The 22,335-nt window shown below is 45.9% G+C and overlaps 1 long non-coding RNA gene across 2 annotated transcripts; it reads right to left on the bottom strand.

The window, feature by feature from the left end:
* Window positions 1-6,713: 6,713 nt before the first annotated feature.
* Window positions 6,714-21,533, bottom strand: LOC122235859. 2 transcript variants are annotated; one of them, XR_006213950.1, is made up of 4 exons: window positions 20,727-21,533; window positions 11,831-12,742; window positions 11,253-11,453; window positions 6,714-6,807 (listed from the first exon to the last, which is right to left on the bottom strand). It is a non-coding gene; the product is annotated as an uncharacterized LOC122235859 (long non-coding RNA). The 2 variants fall into 2 exon arrangements; XR_006213949.1 differs by lacking the exon at window positions 20,727-21,533 and having other exon boundaries at window positions 11,831-14,921.
* Between the last annotated feature and the right edge of the window lie 802 nt (window positions 21,534-22,335).

The raw sequence follows: 22,335 nt of genomic DNA, 5'->3' as shown, positions 1-22,335 counted from the left end.
CCCAGGACTAATCTTGCAAAACTGAAAGGAAATGAAAATTCTGATAACCTGGTATAACACGGATGACACTTGAAGACATTATACTAAGTGAAAGAAGTCTGTCACGGAAGGACAAATGCTCCCTCATTCCACTTATACGAAGTACCCGGAGTTGTCAAATTCATAGAGGCAGAAAGTAGAATGCTAGTTGCCTGGGGCTGGGCAGAGGGGGAAGTGAGCTATTGTCTAATGGAGACAGAGTTTCAGTTTTGCAAGATGAAGAGAGTTTTGGAGGTTGGATGCAGAAGCTATATTGGACACTAATGAACTGTACACTTAAAAATGGCTAAGAAGGTAAATTTCGTGTTATATGTAATTTACCACAATTTAAAATTTTTTAAAATAAAAGACCTGGAAACTCTGTACCCTCGCCTGTCTTTGCCTCAGTTTACTTATTTGTAAAACAGGAATAATCATGCTACTCATCTCAGAGGTTGTTGTAAGGCTTAGCTGGATGATGTGTGCAAAGGGTTCGCATCAGTGACTGGCCACCTGAGTGCCCCGTGTCAACTATTTCTAGTGTTTCATGTTGAGCAGGGTGGGGAGGTGTAGATCGTAGATCTATTTTTCAGAGAAAGGGGACAGGGGTGACAGGCAAGGGTGGGGAGGTGTGGGGGTAGGGGAGTCTATTCCGGGACCTTGGGAATCTGCCCTCCGAGCTGGAAGAATTCCTTGAGGCTTGCTGACCCGAACACCTGGGTCCCAACCGTGCTCCTGAAGTCTGCCAATTATGCAATTATGATCACTTTGAATTTGTGGTCATTTATATACAGCAGGCTAGAATTTCTGAGTCTTTGACTTCGCAAAAGGGTGAGCTGAACTGTTTTGGCATAAACCAGATTGGTTGAGGGCAGGGGAGATTTCTGAATGCCTTAACAGAAGAAACCACCTCTGAGTCCTTCAGCAGGATTTCTGGGAATATGGTTGCAAACTCTCTTACCTTCCAGTTGAGTAGACCCTCAGAGCAATTTTATAAAACGTAGTCATGAAAAAAAAATGTTGTTACATGTAAAAGTCAACTGTATTTAAAGGAAAAAATCACACCCTTGAAAATCTGGGAAGAATTGTCCTCTGTAATTGGGGTGTCACCACAGTGAAGCCTGGGTCCTGGACTCTCTCCTCCTCATTGAACTCCCTCCACGACTGCAGACAGCAATTGAGCAGAGCCCCTCCCTACCCCCACCCCAGTTCCTGTGGAAAGATCCAGCTGCAGATGGGAAGCAAACTAATGAAGCAAAAAAAGGGATTACTCCAAGGGCTTTTACAGCATCTGTTGGACCAAATGTTTTCTGATGTTTGTACTCACTCTCTAGGGATCTCGCTCCAAGAACTCTAAATGACCTCATTCTCCCCCTAACTTTACCCTCAGGCCAGACCTCAGGCCTGCGAGGACAGTTGCCTGATGGAGGGGCTGAGAAGTCAGGACAGGCAGCCTCCGGGTCATTGCATCCCGTCCTTGGGGTGTGTGTGTGTGTGTGTGTGTGTGGATGGGGGTGAGCTAGCATGGCCCCTGGGAGTGAGGCCTCAGCCTCCCCTTCCCTCCGCCCTCCATCACTGGCAGTGGCTGCAGCACTAATGCTGGGAATGCTGGAGATACTGGGTTTTCTTCGTTTCTGTTCTCTAGCTTTACTGAGGTTTAACTGACATACAACGCCCCACACATATTTCAATTGTGCACTTTGAGACATTTTGCCATATGCAAACACCCATGAAACCATTACCGGGAGATACATATCCATCCTCCCTCCCCTCCGCACCCCTGTACCCCTCCCAGGCAACCACTGGTCTGCTTTTTGTCACTACACATTCATTTCATTTTATAGAATTTTATACAAACGGAAGGGTTCACTTTGTCCTTCTTTGGTCCAGATTCTTTCCCTCGGCACAATTACTTTGAGAGTCATCCGTTGTCCCATGTATCACCTGTTCATTTCTTTTTAATTCTGTGATTTGATTATCCATTCAAGTGTGGGTGGGCGTTTGTGTACAAGTCTTTGTGTGGACATATGCCTTCAGTTCTTCTGGGTAAATAGCTAGCTGTGGACTATCTGAGTCACATGATCAATGCATGTTTATTTAAGAACTTGCCTCACTGTTTGCCAGAGTGGTGGTTCCGTTTGATGTTCCCACCGGCAGTGCAGGGGGGTTCCAGTGGCTCTGCGTTCTTGCCAGCGTTTGATATGGAAGGCCTTTCATTTCATCCATTCTTACACATGTTTAGTAGTATCTTGTGGTTTTGATCTGCATTTCCCTAACTAATGATGTGGAGCATCTCTTCATGTGCCTGTTCGCCATCTGTGTACCTTCTCTGGTGGCATGTCTATTTGAATCTTTGCTGATTTTTAAAATTGGGTTGTTTTTGAATTATCGAGTTTTGAGAGTTTTAAAAAAATATAACTATGCACGAGTCCTTCATTAGGTGTATGCACCCTGGTCTGTGACTTGCCTTTTCATTCTCGGAACAGGGTCTTATGAAGAGCACGAGATTTCTACGAAGTCTAATTTATCAGTTTTTGTGGGTCATGTGTTGGCATCATGTCTAAGAAATCTTTGCTTAGGGTCGCCTGAGTGGCTCAGTCGGTTGAGCGTCGGACTTTGACTCAGGTCATGATCTAGCGGTTGGTGGGTTCAAGCCCTGCGTCGGGCTCTGTGCTGACAGCTAGGAGCCTGGAGCCTGCTTCGGATTCTGTGTCTCCTTCTCTCTCTACCCCTCCCCTGCTTGTGCCCTCTCTCTCTCTCTCTCTCTCTCTCTCTCTCTCTCTCTCAAAAATAAATAAACATTAAAAAAAAAAAGAAATATTTGCTCAACAGAAGGTCACAAAGGTTTTGTCTTATGAGTTCTTCCAGTTTACAGATTTGGTTTTACATTTAGGTTTATGATCCATTTTGAGTTAATTTTCATATATGCTGAAAGGCACGAATCCAAGTTTATTTATTTGCATATGTATATCCAACTGTTCCAGCACCATTTGTTGAAAAGACTAATTTTTTTTCTACTGAATTACCTTTGCACTTTTGTAGAAAAAAAGTTATACATTTGTTTCCTAAGACTGCCTAACAAAATACCACAAACTTTGTGGCTTAAAACAACAGAAATGTATTCTCTCACAGTTCTGGAGGCCCAAAGTCTGAAATCAAAGGGTTGGCAGGCAGCACTCCCTCCAGAGGCTTTAGTCGAGAATTCTTTCTTATCTCTTCCAACTTCTGGTGGCTCACACATTTCTTGGTTTGTGGCCGCATTACTCCAATCTCTGCCTCTGTCTTTACCCGGGCTTCACCTGGGGATCTCTCAGGATCTTCCCCTCTTTTCTTTTGTTTTTTTTTTTTGAAGTAGGTTTCACACTCAGTTCATAGCCCAATGCAAGGCTCAAACTCACACTGTGAGATCAAGACCTAAGCTGAGATCAAGAGACACTTAACCGACTGAGCCACCCAGGCAACCCAGGGTCTTCCCCTCTTCTTATAAGGATACCTGTCATTGGATTTAGGACGTATCCTAAATCCAGAATGTTCTCATCTTAAGATCTTTAACTTAATTACATCTTCCCAGACTCTTTTTCCAAATAAAATCACAACATAGGTTCCAGGTGGACATACACTTTGAGGGAGTGGGATAGAGGTCAGCCTACTACATGCATCTACGAGTGGGTCTATTGGTTACTACAGCTTTACAGTAAGTCGTGAAATCAAGTAGTGTTAGTCCTCCAAATTTGATCTTTTTCAAAGTTGTTTTGGCTATTCTAGTTCCTTTGTATTTCCACATGAATTTTAGAATCAGCATTCTACCAAAATGACTATTGGGATTTTTTTGAGATTGTACTGAATCTATCTGAGGAGAATTAACATCTTAACAAATATTGTGTCTTCCAACCTCTAAATAAGTTCTGTTTCTTCATTTATTTAGACCTTGTTTAATTTCTCTCATCAGTGTTTTGGAGTTTTCAATGCACATATCTTTCATATCGATTGCCATGTTTATCCTTTTTTCATATTTTTTGATTCTATTAAAATGGGTATCAGTATTTTAATTTCAACTTTGATTGTACATTGCTAGAATATAGAAAAACAATTGATTTGAGGATATTTACCTGTATTTTGCAATCTTACTAACTCACATATTAGTTTCATGGCTTTTTTGTAGAGTCAATCAGATTTTCTTCATATTATCTGGAAACAAAGACAGTTTTACTTTTCCTTTCCAGTAGGGATTTCTTTTCTTTGCCTTATGTGGTGGCTGGAATCTCCAGCACAATAAACATGTTAAGAGTGGACATTCTGATGTGCACCTGACCTTAGGGAGAACACATTCAGTCGTTTACTATTATATATGATGTTAATTGGGTGTAGTGTGACCAATCGTCCCAGTTTTCCTGGGACTGAGGGGTTTCCTGGGCTGCACCACTTTCGGTGCTAAAACTAGGATAGTCCCAGGCAAACCAGGACACTTGTCACCCTAATTGTAGGTTCTGGGCCAGTTTCAGTGATTATTTTTTCTCCTCGTTATGAGCTGTATTTTCCTGTTTCTTTGCCTGCCTAGTAATTTTTTATTGAATGCTAGACATTGTAAATTTTACTTTTCTGGGTACTAAATACTTTCATATTATGATAAATATTGTTGAATTTGTTCCAGGATGCAGCAATTTTATCCTTTCATGCCTTTAAGATTTGTTAGGCAGGATGAGAGCAGTATTTAGTCTAAGGCTAATTATTTTCCACTACTGAAGTAAGATCCTTCTGAGTACTCTATCCATAAGTTATTAATTTTTCTAGTCTTACTGGTGGGAATAGGGAGTGTTCCCAGCTCTGTGTGAGCTTTGGGTACTCTTCCCTACATCTGTTGGGTGATTCTTTCCCCCAGTTGGAAAGTTGGGGCTAGTTTCCCCACACACATATGTGAGTCAGTGCTCTGCTTAAAACTTGGAGATTCCTAGGGTCCTCTCTCCACGCAGCTCTCTCCTCCTGGGTACTCTCTTGTGCGTACTGTAGCTGCCTGGGTCTCCCCAGACTTGCAGCTCCTTCTCCTCACTCACAAAATCTGCTGGGGTCCACCTCGGCTTCCCTTCCCTGCGTCATGTCTTAGAAATCCTCTCAAGGCAGTACACGGAGGCAGTTGTAGGGCTTTCTTTGTTTGTTTCCACCTCTCAAGTGTCAGTGACCCTTGCTGCCTGATGTCCAGTGTCTTGGGAACCATCATTTCCTGCATCCCTCCATCAGGCTAGGAGTTCCCAGAAGGCAGGTTCTATGCTTGCTCCATCAGGCTGGGTGTGACTTGTGAGGAGGTAAGACCTGGGCCTCTCCCTTCCTCCTTATCCCTTCCTCAAAGCATGTTCTAACAGATACTTAAGTCCATAGCATTTCACTGCATGGATATTCCCCCCCGAGTACGTTTGTTTCCATATGACAGGGGTTAAACTGTGGTCCCTTGAGATTGCCCTTTCTTCTCTCAATGGTCCCTGAGACCACACATCCTCTAGGAAGTCTTCCTGGATGGAGTGAGATGGATGATGCATGTCCTTGCCACACTATTTGCCCGAGAATTCATGAATCCCTTTCCCCTGGTTTGCCATTATCCCGAGGACTCCTAGAGCTACTGTTCCCAATCTTGGGTTTCCCCAGGAAGGTTTTAATCAACCTTAACAGTTCTGTGGGAACATATGGGGTTTATAGTTTGAATAACGTTGGGAAGTTTTGCTGGGCCTATCCCACTCGTGGAGATTTGCAGAGCATAAGATTTTACAAGCCCTGATAAATATTATAGTGGAGAGACTTGTTTGCTTTGTTTACACATATTTTCTAAATGTGTTTGATTCCAGTAACTCTTATTTGAGCTCAGAATCTCTCTGGATTATTTATTGTTCTTAGGAAAACGCTTAAAGAAACACTAACCTAAATCATCATGAACAAATAAGGAGACTTCTCTTCTGTGCCTGTCTCCTCCCAGAGACCACATCAGATGAATGTTTGTTGAACAAATGATTCAGAGAAAGACTTTGCAATCACTCTCAACAGCCCATTCTGACTTTATCTTTACAGATTGGGCTGGCTTTCCACGGGACTCTCATGAGCCTCGCTCACAACATCATCAGTGGCCCCCCTCCTACCCCGTGTTCTTTTAACCTCACCTTAGTCATTTGCTCCTATTTGGAATTGGTTAGATGTAACATGAGCAAAGCCTGGGGACACAGACTTATAAGAATGCAGAGAAGAAGGGCAGGACCAGATTTTAGGGGGCACCCTTCACACTGAATTCTATGTGACGGGTACTCCCCAGAGTCATGCATCGTGCTAGCCCTGCAGAAGGGTTTGAAAGTAGACATTCTGTGGGCCTTCTCACTTCCAGATCTCTGATCATACCGTTGTTCTGCATGCAATGCTCTTCTGTACATTCTCTTGTCAAAATTCTACTCCAGTCCTAGCTAAGTGCCACCTCATTGAAACCATCCCAGGTTCCTCAGGGATGTTAGTGTCTTCTTTCTCTGTAGTCCCATGGTCTTATCAGAGTCTGCCTTTGAACATAATTAGTTGTGTCCAGGCCTTCCTCCCTGACAAGAATGTGCATTTCATGAAAACAGCGACTCTGTCTTATTCATTTCTGTATCCCTGGCCCTTAACACAGGGTCTGGTCTGGCAGAAGCTCATGGATCGTTTGAGGGGCAAGTGGATAAATGATCGGAGAGTTAGTGGAAGCTCCAAAGATCAGCCATCCTCTACCCTTCTGGGTAAGTCTTGGGTATAACATACAAGAGTTCTTCAGGGACTCAGGGCGAGCTGAGAAGGAAGAAGGGGAGTTTGAGACATTAAGTTACATGTATCAGTTCTGGACAAACCCAGGGAAATGGTGAGACTCAGCTCAATGTCCAGCCTGCTGTATTGATGTTATCATGTTGCTGGACATTAAAACCTAGTAGATGAATGCTTGGTGTCTGCAATGAGGATCCCCCGCCCCAGCACACACAACTGGACACATTCATGTGTACACAGGGGCAACTTAGGCAAATACGGGAATTATCACATGTGGTCACATCTACATGGAGATATGCAGGTGTGCACTTGGAAGGCCGGGCATAGAGATGCATGAGGTATACAAGAACACACACACACACACACACACACACACACACAGGCTCAGCCATCTTTGAGAGCCCAGAAACACAGCAAGTGTGATAACAGGTATTCAAGGGTAGGGAAGTGAGAGCCCTGAGCAAACAGATGGGCTGTCTGCTGATAACCAAAGCCAAGGAAAACTTGGAAAGACTGAACATTGATCTCTTCCCCACCTTCCCTTCTTCTTTTGCAGAGAGTAGTCTGGGACTTAAGGCAACAAGCCAGCAAGATCCTTCCAGCATTGCCCCCCTGTGAACAACCACGGTGTCTGATACTCAGCAGCCGGAACCAGCAAGCATCCAACTAGCTTGGACCCTGCCTGGCACAGCTCTGCACCAGATGGCAGGGGGTGGCCTCTGGGAAGGGGGCAACTCCAGATAATCCCCTCCTCTGGGCTACCCGTCTGCAGTGATCTGGCTAGTTCCAGCCTCCAGCACAGTGCTTACACCCTGTCTGTATCTTGTTCCAGTTGCTGTCATTACAGTCACAGTGTGTGTGTGTGTGTGTGTGTGTGTGTGTGTGTGTGTATGTGTGTGTGTGAGCACACACCCCTGGGTGACCTCTGTCTGGTCAGGAACTTCCAAGGGCAGGGATCATGCCTTCCACAGTGAGGCTGAGCCTCTCTCTCTTGAGCAAAGACCATGGCTCCCTGGGCTCCTCCAGGGGGAACAGGGACTGCTTTCTCCTCACCTGCATATCCCCCCCAAAGGCCCCAAATGAATGTAGTTTCTCAGTTGGGTTTCTATCTGTGGGCTGTTGCAGTCTCTCCCCTCCAGATCATCTGGGAAATCCTGGCTGCTGGAGGGCTCTAATGAGCCTCCAGACTTCAAGTTTCAATCTCTGGCAGGCTCAGAGGCCACAGGCCGGGGAAGTGATCACCTGCACAATCCCAGCTGTGAACACCCCAAAGGCAGAGTCCTCTTGGGTTTCTTGGCATATTTGACTCACTAGGGAGTTGTTGAGAACCTAAGATTTCCTCAATAATTTACATCCATGCTCCTCCCTTGACAGGATCACATGGCCTCGGACAAAGTCAGTGAACACTATCCTGGGAATCTGATCTCCTGGGTCCAATAACAACAACAAAAGGAACAATGGCGAGGATTACTCTGAACTCTGGCCAGCACCTGGGAGGTCTGGACCCAGCTGGAGGCCAGTGACCTGATAACACCACTCAAGCTCAGCAATGGCCTTCTACTTGCTGGGAGGTGGAGGGTAATTGAGAGAAAGGCAGCCGAATGTTCTGGGAGTCTTAGGAAAAAGTGTTCGGCCCAACCTCACTAGCCTGTGGGGCTCCTGAATGTAAACTGAGTGTCTGCTGGGCATTCTTGTTCTTTGTCCTTCTACCTGTGCTCACGCCCATCCTCTACCCTGGTTCCATGTCTTGGTTCCCCTGCATCCTCACCCCTGTCTTCCCTGGCCTCACTCCCTCAACATATAAACACACTTAGAACTTTGGAATCTTCAAATAAATCCCCCCTTGTCCTTTCCAGTCACCCTATTACTCTCCTTCCCTCTTTGGATAAGCCACTGGAGACAGACCAAGGGCGTTCCTCACTGTTCACTGCCCACAACCCACTGGCCTCCTACACCTGTTCCACAGAAGCACCCTCTCTCCCCATGACTAACATACCCAAAGCCCCCACCCCCCGGCACCTGAATGTTCCACAGACAAGTTCTGAACTTGTTATTTGCTCATCGAAAGTTTTTTTTAATATCTTCTCTGTGCCAGGAACTGAGGTATGATATGAATACAATTAGGGCCAAGGAGCTTACGATTTGACAGTAAGCAGAAATATGAACCAAGGATAACATATCTAATTGCTAAGGGATACTACTGAAATATGCCCAGAATGTTATGGGAACCCAAGGGAAGTGCATCAAACCAGGAGGGGAGGAGCAACTGGTCAGGGGAGACTTTCTGGGGGAATTGGGTTGGAACTGAATTTTGAAGGATGTGTGGGAAGTGGGTAGCAGAAATTGGGATTTGGGCTATAGGAGTCTTTCACTTTTAAGTGACAGGACAGATTTAAGCAAACCAGGGACACCTGAGTGAAGCTGGCCTCAGAACTCACACAGCATTCAGACTTGCTGCTGTCCTTGCATCGGGTCTGTTCTTTCTTCCTCTGGGTTGAACTCATTCTCTCGTAATCAGTTCAGCTTCTTTCATGTTTCAGGGGTCAGTTGGCCACAGGAAGTTCCAGGCTTTTATCAACTCAGTTGGTTAGCCCCAGCATATATATATATATATATATATATATATATATATATATATGTGTGTGTGTGTGTATGTATGTGTATATATATATATATTTTTTTTTATATTATATATATAAAATCCCAGAGGAGGGCTCTGATTGGCCCAACTTGGGTCACGTGCCAATCCTAGGCCAATCACAGAGGTGTGGGATACTCTGCTTGACCAGACCCGGCTTCCCTACCCACTCTTGCCACCAGGGGGCGGGATGCTGTGATTGGCAGCTCCAACAGGGCCACATGGAATGAGTCAGGAGAGGTAACCCAAAGGAGAGGGTACCGAGAACACAAACAACAGATGTTCATAACAGAGTACTTTCTAGCCAGAGAGAATCACATGTACAAAACTATACAACAGCCATGGAATGTGTCTTGGAATAACTAAGAGTTTTATATAGCTGTATCTAAGGAAGGACTTAAGGGAGTGACAAGAAAGAAGCCTAGAGAAGAAAGAATTGGGAGGGCCATATGTGCTAAACAACAGAGTTTAAATATTATCCTAAAAGCTAGGGAGACTCTTTGGAAAATGTTATGTCAGATATTTGTATGATCAGATTTTTTATTTGAGAAGAAAAAACTCTTTTGCCCATAGACCTGTTCTTTTCCCTTCTTCTCTATTTCAGTCAATGACACCCCCATTCCTCTAGTTTCATGAGCCAGAAATCTGGGGGCAACTTGAGGTCATCTCCCTCAACCAAGTGCTTCCTGGACCCTCTCCCCATTCGCCAATCCTTTCCTTTCTGTGACACTGCCTTAGTTCAGTCCTGGGTCTGTTCTTGCCAGGAATGCTCTGGGGGGTGGGGCGGGTTCCTGCTAATATAGACCAAGGAAGGAGGCTTCTAAGCCCCTTCCCAGCCTCGGCTAGACCTGGTTCTCTCTGCTTCCATGGCACTCACGCCTCTCCTCACCATTATCCCACTGCATTATAACTGTGTGCCGTCCCGCTCTGACCCTCGGCCGTGCACATATGCTCTGTGAATGCCTCAGAGCATGAGTCCTGTGTTTCATTTCTAACCCCGGCTGTATGGATAGTGTCCAATACACTTAGACACAGGGTAAATGTTTGTTGATTAATGAAAACACAAAGAAATAAATGAAGCTCACCTCCTGCCATCAACATAGGCAACTATAAACACATGGACAACTGAAAAAAGAAAAAGTTCTAATGCCTTGGTGAAGCCCTCTGAAACAAGGGTGTTTTCCTCATCAACTTTCAATGTTCACATGCTTTTCCTCTATCCTTGTAACCCCTCTTTTCAGTTTCCCTCTCTATGTCTAGGTCTCTACTTTGTCTGGTCATCTATGATATGGAACTGAAATCTGCACTGTGTGTGTGTGTGTGTGTGTGTGTGTGCATAAAATGCTTTTTGTTACCTATTTTGATTTTTTTTAAGTAAATAATGTCCATACTTGGGTACTTTGTGATAAGTATCACTTCTTGCAACACATTTCACATTTGATCATGTGAAGAGTCTGAGTTTACCCCTGGGATCTCTTTATTGAGGGTTAAATGACAGGGAAGGGGTCCTCTGTGTACCCCCCAGCTAAGGGCCCACAGCCAGTTCACACCAGTGTCAGGGAAGCATATAGAGCAGCCCTTCCCAACCCTCCCAGAGCCTCTTTGGCTCCTATTTATTTATTTATTTATTTTGAGAGAGAGAGAGAGAGAGGGAGAGAGAGACAGAGAGACAGAGAGAAAGAGAGAGAGAGAAGCGGGGCTTGTGCTCACATGAAGCAGGGCTCAAGCTCACCAGATGTGGGGTTCGAACTCACCAACTGTGAGGTGATGACTTGAGCCGAAGTCAGAAACACCCAGGTGCCCTCTGTGGCCCCTTTCTCTGTGCAGAACTCACCTTCTCTGGAAAGCTTCTCAGACGGAGCCTGCCCTGCTCCCGACACTCCTCTCTCTGGTCCAATCGCCATGACCTGTCTCTTCCGGGCTGGATCCACACGTGCCTGCCCGCTTGGGAAGCCAGTTGGCCTCGTGCTTCGGGAAGACTGCCAATCCTTGCTTTACACTTTGTCATCTTTCCTTCCTTCCATCCAGGAGCTTCCTGGGGGTGGAGAAACAGGCTGCTCCCATGTGCCCACCTCCCCCTCTCCTGTACTGTCTGGTTCCACCCTGGGCTCAGTCCCCCAACCTAATGGCTCACAGACAGTTGATGATCAGGCTCCCTCTTATTCTCCCCCAAGACTCTTCAGGAAGGTGACAGTAAGGCTGCAGTCTGACCTTTCATCTTAGCCCCGGGGACATCTGTATGTCCCTGTGTTTAGCTTCAGTTTTGGTCTCTTCCGGGCGGAACGGGACGGGTCCTGGGGCAGGAGTCAGCAGCTCTGACTTATGCTATCAGGCCTACCAGCAATTAGCTCTGTGACCTTGGGGGTCATTTATGCCCCCTGGCCAAAGCTTCCTCATTTATTGTTCACTTACCCTCTTGTCTTTTGTGAAGATTGAGTAACATCCGTACATATAAAGTGCTGCATGAACTGTAATGTTCCTTTCAATGGCACGTATTACCAGTGTTATTTTAACCCTGGTTCCCTTGCCAGTGGAGCAGTAGATTATAAAGTGGCTTCAACTGTGAAGATATGCCTTGTCTCCCATGTCAAGCAGCCTGGAGGGAATCCCAAGATGCAGCAGCTCCATGGCTCTTGGGTTTCTTCTCACTGGGAGCTGCAGGTGCTGTAGACCTCAGCCTCTCACGCCAACAGCTGGGGCAGGAAGGTGTGGGCCATGGGGGGAGCTGGTGAGAAATGGGAACTGGCTATTACCCAACTCAGGTACTGCCAGGTGGGACAGGACAGGCTCTGGAGGGGCCTCGTAGATGGGGAAGAGGGAACAGCCTCCCTTGTCTCTCTCTCTGTTTTTATCAAGGAGGACAATCTTTCCCAGAAGCCCCCAGTGGACTCCCCCTCAGATTCTATCGGCCAGCACCGGGTCACACTAATAAGCAGACTAGTGGTATAGATTAAGATTCTAAACCAATCATGGTTCGTCCATGGGGTCGGGAGAAGGGCCTCTCTGACACACAAGAAAAATTGGGGTTTAGCCAGCGTGCAGGTCAGGGAGCCCCTCCTGCAGCTTCTGCCCCGTCTCTCACTGCCTCATTCTAGGCTCTGCATATTAGACCTTGCCTTACTCTTTCTAGTTCCTGCTGTCCCTCCAAAGACGTCTTTGCCATTTTTGTCCTCCTTTTCTGGGACTCAAAGTCCACTCCCTTCCCTCCTGACCCACAATAGTTTCATACAACAACCCCACCCCCATAATGGTGACAATTACCTGTACTTCTAGCTACTAAGAAAGCGGAGTCTTTCTCTTCCTGCACTGACTTTCTTGGATGATCTGGAAAACATTTCAAGATCTTGACTGTGCCTCTAAGTTCACACTAGGCCTGATGGGTGGATGCGTGCTGTGGAATCAAGTCAGAAAGCCCTTTTTCCAGGAACAATCCCCAGCATTTACACAGCACAGGAGCATTTCGCACACCCTTGCCTAGACCCCTGTAATCCATCTTGACCCTCTTGAGAGCCCAGGAGGCAGACAGGCCAGACCGGGGCAATAACCCCCTTTGTCAGATGAATCACACAGGGCTCTAGAAAATCAAGGCGCTTGCCTAAGGCCATGGAGCTCCTAGCAGTTGGGTCTGGAGGGGGAATTCCTGGCTCTGGCCCCTGACCGAGCGGCTCCTCCAGGGCACAACACCCCAAGACAACTCACAACTGGCCTGTTTGGATTCCAGACAAGCAGGAATTTGCCAAGCTCCCAAGTTCCAAATAACAAAGGCCCCTGTGTGTGCCAGGAAGAGAGCAGAGGAATTCGGTCTAATGGGATGTCAGGCACAGGGCAGCAAACAATGGTTATTACAAGTTACATTTACATAAGACTCTGTTGGTTTGAAAATTTTGCTCACAGACATTCCATCTGGTATCTCAGTGACCCTGTGAGGTGGATGTGGCAAGGCTGATTAGTGTTGTACATGTGTAAACTGAGGAAATGTGACCTCGCTGGCTAGAAAGAAGCTGAGCTGTTACCTTCCCCTGAGATTTCTATTTCCCAGGCCTGGATTCTGTCCCCTTGCAGGCTAACATCGTAAACCTACCCCTCAGCTCCCAGGTTCTGGGCTGGTCAAAATGTCAACTAGTTTCTCAGAACAATGCAGAAGGCAGCTAGGGCTTAGAAAGTGGTGTCAAAGCAAATGTGCCCAAGTGAAGAGGGTCTTAGGGTAGGAAGGGAGGGGGTGGTAAGAGGCTCAGAGCAGGCCGGCTGAGCCCAGGCCAGCCTCAGGCCAGCAGCCAGGTGGAGCCCCAGAGAGTCTATATGCAGGAGTGGATTGAGAGCAGGGTGGCGAAATCTCCAGAGTTCTCAGGCCAGTGGGGAAGCTTTACTGGAGTCGTTCCCTGGGCTTTGTGGCTCCTGTCCCAACGCCTGCAGGGATTAGCCACTCCCCTGGAGCCCTGCATCATAGCCACAGTCAATCTCTATGATGCCCTCCAGGGAGTGTCAACATGCTGCTGTGGGGTGACAGAGCCTGGGTCCTTCCCTGTCCCTCACCCCTTTGGCAGCCCATTTAGTAAGCACACTCAGTAAACAACAGCTGACTGGCCCTAGCCTGCTATCCCATCTCCTGTGCTCTGGAGCTGAGGAAGCAGGTCACTCAAAGAATGAACAACAGCAGCCAGTGAGCAGACATAGAGATCCACAATGGAAATGACATTTTGCCCACATATATTCTTGCCACCCCCTGCTCCCATTCTCCATTGAGAGCCGGCGGCTAGTGAAATCTGGTGGTTCCTGGACAGACGTGTTGGGTGTTCCTCCCTACATTCCCTTGGCCCACTGTCTTCAGCTGCCCTTGTGATGGGACTCACACTCACCTTGGGCACATCCCAGCTCAAGCACACTCCCTGAATCTTTTTGCTTTTGGCCTTGGGGCTTCTCCAGGGCCAGGAAAGTCTCTCCCACCCACTTCAGGGACAGCGCAGAAATTTGGGGAAGTTAATGGCCACAGGGGCAGCCCCTAATCAAAGGGGGACAGGAGGTGGTGGGTGAATGCCTGGCTTCCTGCAGAACTGAGCTCTTGTTGCCTACAATGGCAGCAGCAACAATGCTCCCATATTCACATTTCCTTGTTCCTTTTTCTTTCCTCTAAATGCTGTCTGATCCCCGACTTATTCTGGGAATCATCTCCCAAATAAATCATCTGCACCCAAGTCCTTACCTCAGGGTTTGCTTTAGAGTGAACCAAACTAAGACACATGTCACTTGGACAAGGTACATGATCATTTCTGCCTACCCGGCCTGTTGTATCTCCCAGCAGCCTTGCCCCCTTGTAGGTGGGTTGGTGTGGTCTTACTAAGGGCAATAAAGAAGAGGCTACCACCTGGTGATCCATTTACATTCTGGTACCTGTTCCCTCTGCCACTGTTCCCTTCTCTGAGCAATTATACAGAAGCCCCTGGAAAAAGAGTAAATCAGGGGCTCCTGGATGGCTCAGTTGGTTAAGCATCCAACTCTTGACTTGGGCTCAGGTCATGATCTCACAGTTCATGAGTTCAAGCCCCACATCAGGCTCTGTGTTGACAGCGTGGAGCCTGCTTGGGATTCTCTCTCTCCCCCTCTCTGCCTCTCCCCTGCTGGCTCTCTTTCTCTCTCTCTCTGTCTCACAAAATAAATAAACTTTAAAAAAAAAAAGAAAAGAAAAAGAGTAAATCACAGTGGCTAAGAGGACAAGACTCTGAGGCCAGACACCCTGCATCTGAATCCTGGCTCTGCCACCTTCAGCGATGTGATCTTGGGTAAGTCACCTAAACTCTATGTATCATCTCATTTACATATCTGTAAAAGAAACCTCATAAGGTTGTTGGGAAAGTTAGCTACCCGAGGTGTGTATAAAGTACTTAGAGTATTGCCTGGCACACTAGAAATGGTATTTGTGTTTGCTGCTCTTATCTCCTCTTCCATAAAAGCCCCTTGTGCAGTGGCTTGGGAGGAGGAACAGAGCTGGGACACTGAGGACCCCCAGGGGCCTGGCTCCTCCCCATTCCTCATTTCCTCCTTGGTGGTCCTCTTGGCGGGGCTGACTTCAGGCTGCACCTGTTTTAATGCTCTGCAGTTGCCATCTTGAAATTCTTAAACTTTTTGAACCAGGGGCTCTACATTTTCATTTTGCCCTGGAGTTCTACAAACTATGTAGCTGGTCCCGCCTGGTGGCTCAGATCTTGGGGAGAGGTCTCTGTGAGTGATGAGAGCAAAATAAACCCTGTCTTCTGGCCAAACTGAGTTCATGGCTTCTTGTCTCCTCTGAGGGCAGCGGAAGATGCAGGCACAGTGGAACTTTTATCAGAGTCCTTGTGACTGACAATGGCTCATGGTGGGGAAGGCCACAGGGACCAGCTGGTCCAACCCTCACCCAGAGTTGGGTTCTTCCACCCACCCCTGGCACAGGCTCACCCAGCTTCTTTGTGAATTCTTTCAGCAACAAGAAAGGATCCGTTTCATTGTTGAATCTAATTGTAACTGCTCCTCATTCTGTGGAGTGTTTAAAGTTCTCTGAACCCTTTCACAAGGACTATCTCACTGGGTTGTCACCAACCCACTGTGTGACAGGCATTTTCTAAGGAAGAGAAATTGAGGAAATGATAATTTCCAGATTAGCAGCCCTGGCTGCCCCCACTCAGCCTCCCCCCTTCCTTCTATCAGTGATTGAAATCTCACTTCATTTAGGAAGTCTTTCAGCCTATCGAAAGAGAAAGAAGAACACCTTAATTATTTTTGTACTAAAATTATTTTTCACCTGAGCCATAGGTAATATATTGTAATATCTTTTTTTCACATGTGCTGTGCTTTGAATAACAGTCATAAGAATGGCATGAGTTAAGCAGCCTTTTGAGGAACTGAATCTTGTTTTAAATGTATTTGACTTTTGTTTAAAGACGGATAAAACAGGATCACAGAATCTCCCTCCCTTATTGCCCCAAAAAATAACGCAGAAATTTAAACACAAAACAAAAACACAACGACCTCAAACAGCCAAAGAGTCAATCACACAAGGTAGAACACACACTTTAAAAAGTGCCAGGCAAGGAATGAGATGGAAGCTTCTAGACCCATGTGGTTTTGTCCCACCGCTGATTGTGGAAGTATGTTGAATGAAGAGATCCAGAGCACTTCAGCAGTGCCTTCCCATTTGGAGGGCAGCCACTAGAGGGGATGGGTAGGGCAAGGAATTGTCTGAGAGTGGAGGTCCCCAGTACCCGGGGCCTGAGTGGGCAGGAAGGGGTGTCCTCGGCTTGCCGTCTTCCCGGTAAGGTACAAGTGTTGACCAGACCCCACAGGAGGAGCAGCTCAGGTAGAGAAAGCCTCACCATGAGGACCTGGCAGCTAGCACACACCTGTCCTACCAGATGTCTGTGACAGGGTGTTACAGGGGCTCCTGGAAGGATACACTTGTTGCTTCTCACTTGCTCAGTAGATTTACCACTTTCCTATTTCCCAAGCTTCTGGAAAAAAAAAAAAAAAAAAAGAAAGTCTTGTCTGTTCATTTCCTTCTTGTCTGTAGTTTTCAGACTCTTTGTACCTATGTTCTACACCCAACACTCCCACTCCTCACCACCCCAACCCAACCATGAATGCCTTCCAAATGGGAAACCCATGGGGCATTCTGCCAGGACTGGTTTCTCTGTGTTAGAATCTACTCCCATGGTTAGGTCACTACCAGTGGGGCTGGTAAGGTAGTCCTCTTGTCATCCCTTTCCTTCCTCTTTCAATAATGAGTAAGTCAGTCTGAGTCAGTGCTCCTCCTGACACACCAGGTTTTCCCATCATTCAAACATAACTCCAGTTTATTCCCATTACTATGCCTGATCTTACATGGAACAGTGTCTGAAGGCTGAGCAATCAACTATTCCATTTCTCTGCCCTCAAGGAGAAACTGATTCATAAATTCCACATTTGTTAACTCATTCAATCCGTTGCGTTTTTAAGTAACCCTTTAGGAAACCAAAGCCAGCTTACCTTCAGTATAGGCCAGCCTAGGACTGCTCTGAGCCCTGTCATGCCTGGGCGGGCACAGGTGCATCTCTATGAGTCATTGTTCATGCCAAGCTTCTCACCGGACAATGGCTTCTAAGTATTTCCAAATCTCCTCTAGGAGATCTGTTCTGTAATCGCACCTTTGCCCATCATCCTCTCTCTCTCTCATGGAATTACTGCTTCCTGGGGTTGATACCCTGAAGAAGTTCTTGGATGGTGGGCTGGACAGCCTGATGGGCATCAGGCTGGGGCTCTTAGAGAAAGATCAGGCTTTGAAACATCACCTTCTTATCACCTCCCACCCCCACCCGCAGCGGAGCTAGCCCTCAGACCCATGCCTGCCATCCCGGTTCCACATAGAGGATCCTCTGTTGTGTACCTGTCCCAGTTCCACATAGAGGAACCTCTCTCGTCTACCATAATACCTCAATAACCAAAAACAGCACTGATTCTAATCTGCCCACTGTCTGCTGGCACCCAAATCCCTAAGGATTGAGTACATGGCACTTAGGACTGGAGGATAAAATGTCAATTATCAAGATATAAACTTCAGAGTCTTCTGCAACTAGAAAGGAAAACATTTTCAAAATTACTGTGGTTTCCTGAATCGTCAGAATGCCTTCAGCACAGGCCTTTCTATTTTAGGATCATATGAAATATACATAGACAGCTATGGGCTGGTGGATAGCTTCCAACTACTAGAAATTATATTTTCTTCCCTTTTGATAATTAGTTCAAGGTCTTCACCACAAGTGACATCATGTCTCAGAAGCAAAAAATAGGTCTCTACGAAGACTATGTAATGTCTTCTGTCGAGCAGATCGTATTTCCTCTTTATGCCCTACTCTCCTTACCTTCCTAATTGGCTCTCCGACCTCAAAGCTCTTTGTGGCTGTCGGGAGCCTTAAATAATGAGGTATATAGTCTGACTAGGTGAGGTTAGGAGCTTGGCCATGTTGACTGCGTTTCAGTTTATCGTGGAAACCCAAGTGACCTAGGGCTCAGAAAACGGGATGGCAGGCATTACAGCCTATGTGATAGTGATAAAATTCTTAGGAGCCAAAACAGGTCATGTGGCCCACAGGCATAATTTCCATACTCTGTTAAACCCAATTGGGGTGAGATAAAACAGCCTCCTTTACTGAGCATTTGACACAATGTGCTTCACGGAAAAGATCTCATGTAATACTGAAAAGAACTCTTTGAAAGTTTCCCATTTAACACACGAGGAGAGTGAGGTTTAGAGGATAAGAAACATATCAAAGGCGTTACGATTTAAGCTCATGGGCTGAGTCCTGGGTGTTGCTGCCCTTCTGTGGGCTCTTCTTGGACAGGCCCTGGAACCCAGCGGCTGCCACGATGGAGGGACATTTGGGCACTAGAGGCAGTGGTGGCCCTGAGTGTATTACCTGCTGCCGGTGTCATACCCGGATTTCAGAAATGAAAGAAACTTGTTATGAGATTGAAATCTGTCCCTACTTCAGTCTAAAGTCAGGCATTTTCTTTATCTTCTACTGTACAGGGCAGAGATAAAAACAAAATACATTTCATTTCCACCTCCAAAAAGATAAGAAGCATGGATTTCAGATTTTTTTAGTGGCTAATTGTATCTCTGCAACAGCTGAGGGAACAGTTATAAAAAATAATCTAGGACTTGGGAACTATTATGTTTAAAATTGAGGAAAAGGAAATTACAGAAGCTTTTGAATCTATTACCCCTTTAAGAAGTGTACTTAGGGGCGCCTGGGTGGCTCAGTCGGTTAAGTATCCGACTTTGGCTCAGGTCATGATCTCGCGGTTCGTGGGTTCGAGCCCCGTGTTGGGCTCTGTGCTGACAGCTCAGAGCCTGGAACCTGCTTCAGATTCTGTGCCTCCTGCTCTCTCTGCCCCTCCCATGCTCATGCTCTGCTCTCTCTGTGTCTCAATAATAAATAAACGTTAAAAAATTAAAAAAAAAAAAAAAAGAAGTGTACTTAATCCTTTAGATTTAACTCTTATTTACTCAAAACAAAAACCCAAACAGAGGCAATCTGCTGTTTGGGGGGATTTTGAATGGAAACCTGGTTTTAGTCCCCGTGATTCTGTTAAGTAGCCATTTGATGCAAGGGACCCAATTGCACCAGAATGAAATCCGCTCAAAAAAACAAGGTGATGTCTAAAGTTCCTGCTAGCTCTGAAATGCTAAGGGCCAATGAGTTATGCATCAATCAACGCTGAAAATAATATAAAGGTTACTTCCTAACAAAACCTCCATTCTTTGGATATGTGTCCTTTTGATTAATGTGATTTACATGAATGAGTGATGGACCAACGTATCTAATCCTCTTAAAGTACTCAGAAATTCAAAAACCTTCCAACTATTGAAATTATGGGCAAACTTGTTAAAGTGTGAGAATTCTAGACCCAGCTAGTGGTCTTTATTCCAATAGCTGAGGAATTGTTTACTGCGATAGCTGGACTTCAAAGATGGCTCCCAATGAGCCATGACTCCTGGTATTTAGACCCTTTAGTAGACTCTCCCACATTGAATCTGGATTGGCCCTGTGACTCACTTTGGGGTGCCTGGGTGGCTCAGTTGGTTAGTCATCTGACTTTGGCTCAGGTCATGATCTCTCGGCTTGTGAGTTCAAGCCCCACGTCGGGCTCTGTGCTGACAGCTCAGAGCCTGGAGCCTGCTTCGGATTCTGTGTCTCCCTCTCTCCCTGCCCCTCCCCCACTTGCACTTTGTCTCTCTCTCTTTCAAATATAAATAAACATTAAAAAAATGTTTATTAACATTGGCCCTGTGACTCACTTTAACCAAAGTGACATTTTGCCAGTACTGGATCTAAGCCAAAGGAAGTCTTGGTTGGCTTCTACTTTTTGTGATTTTTGGAGCCCCAAGGTACCATTGCTCCCACTGTCCCACACTAAACATGTCAGAGTTCAATACATCCAACACAGACAGGCCCAGATGCCTCATTTCCAATGCCATCCTTTGTCCTAACTGAAATGTGTACATTCGAAGGAAAGATAAAAGCCCTATTGTGGGCTCTAGATGCCTTGATTAAAAGAGGCTCCTTGTCACCAATATTTTGAATTGTCTCTTTGTTTAGCATCCTGGAGATGCCTAATGGCTCAGAGGCAGGCTTTTCTTCTGCCAAGAGGGCAGAGTGTCTGAAATGGCAAGTGGGACCCTTCACAGGTGAACCCTGAGGACGCAGTCTTAGGACAGAGATCTTACAGGAATGGATTTCCCGAACACTGCCGTGTTGGAGTACCCCCTGGGGTCCTCGTGGGTCAGTGGTGTGTGTACCTTGTTTAGAGAGCAGCCTTTGCACTCCCTGTCTTCTATCACTCCTGAGTTCCTCTTCCTAGTACTCTAGCTCTTCTGATTTCTCCACTTCTAGGGGCCCTGATCCGGATACAGTGTTAACTGGTAAAAAACGGAAGACAAGACCCTTGTCAGGCAGTTTTGCATGAAAAATGAAACACAGGCCTGAAGATGTCACAATTGATAATTTGGGGAGGCCTCTCAGCCCCATGATTTCTCAATGACACCATGAAGACAACAGCTATAATTGTGAGGACGGCCCAGGGTTCTCTCTCGGCCACGGTAAATAAATGGTGAGAGCTTTACCACCATCTCTAGAGCGAATCTCACCCCTAAAAGTCAGAAAGTACTCCGAGGGGAGGCACCAGAAACCTTCCAGGGGAACACTCAGAAATGAGCTTTGTGATACGCTCATGTTGCCTAGCAAAAAACATTGTTCCAATCTCTTCCTTTGCAAAATGGGTTTGATCATACCTAATTAAGAGTATTTTTTTGATTATTAAAAGAACCTGTCTCACTTCTAGTGGCTAGCCAACCCTCCTCCCTTCCATGTGTGTGTTGTTTACATGTGATCTGGATTATTGATACTTCATGTTTCTCATGCCTCTAGGAGTTAATAAGAAGGTTATACAAGTCCTGAGAGGTAAAAATTTATTGATTTATATATCAGCATGTTATGATACGGTCACACCTGCTCATACAGCTGACTTTTTCTTATAGCCAAAAGAGGATGTTTTTCCTTTTAAAAATACATTTTTTCCAGCAGGAAGAAACATTTTAAAAACAAACATTTTCATATTAAGTGGAAATTTAAAACAATGGCTTCTTCCCCTCCACCGCCCCCCCCCCCCCCAACTCATGAGAAATAGGGCTGGTCAGCAATCTCTGAGTGCTTCAAATCTGCTTTCAGTCTTCTGCCCCCAATTTGTTCTTCGTCTTGGACAGAAGCAACTTCTAGGGGGAAAAAATGCAACCTCAACTCAAAACAGCAGCCTGAATCCAAACAGAAGAAGAGGTAGACTGAACTGCAACGTTTTAACTTATTTGGTAGATCGTATATTTTTAATACATTTAAATTGTTTTCAGTGGGATCAAACATATTCTACAAACAAATACCTGAACAATAAAGGTTTTGAAGGCTCAAAACAAAATCTAAGAGAGACTTCTATCGACCTACTTAGCTTTGAGACCGGAAAGCATAGAACCAGCTTTAGAAAAATGCAAGCTTCCCATGCACTTCAGGAAAAAGTTTGCATTTGTCAAATTCTTCCAATCAAAAGCATGCTCTGTAGGACTGATGTTAATGCTTCTCCACCTTTTAAAGCCCCTGCAAGGGTCAGTGATAGGAATTTCCTTAGAGTAGTGAGTAGCTTAACTGTGAGGAGTTTATTCAATACTAACAGTTAAACCGAAAAGACAGGCCAGTGGTATGCTGGAGACAGCTCCTGCCGGCTCCTGCCGCTACAGCCGATTGTTACATTTTAGTGTTTTGCCAGCAGTTGTTAAACAGCTGTTATTAAAATTATATAAGCCTATAATTGGTGCTGGAGCTCAAAGTGGTTCACCTAACCAGTGAAATTTGTACAAGGGT

Source organism: Panthera tigris, chromosome F3 (assembly GCF_018350195.1).
Source record: "Panthera tigris isolate Pti1 chromosome F3, P.tigris_Pti1_mat1.1, whole genome shotgun sequence".
Taxonomy (NCBI): Eukaryota; Metazoa; Chordata; class Mammalia; order Carnivora; family Felidae; genus Panthera; species Panthera tigris.
Note: the sequence above shows the minus strand (reverse complement) of the source record. Positions and strands in the feature narration are given on the sequence as shown.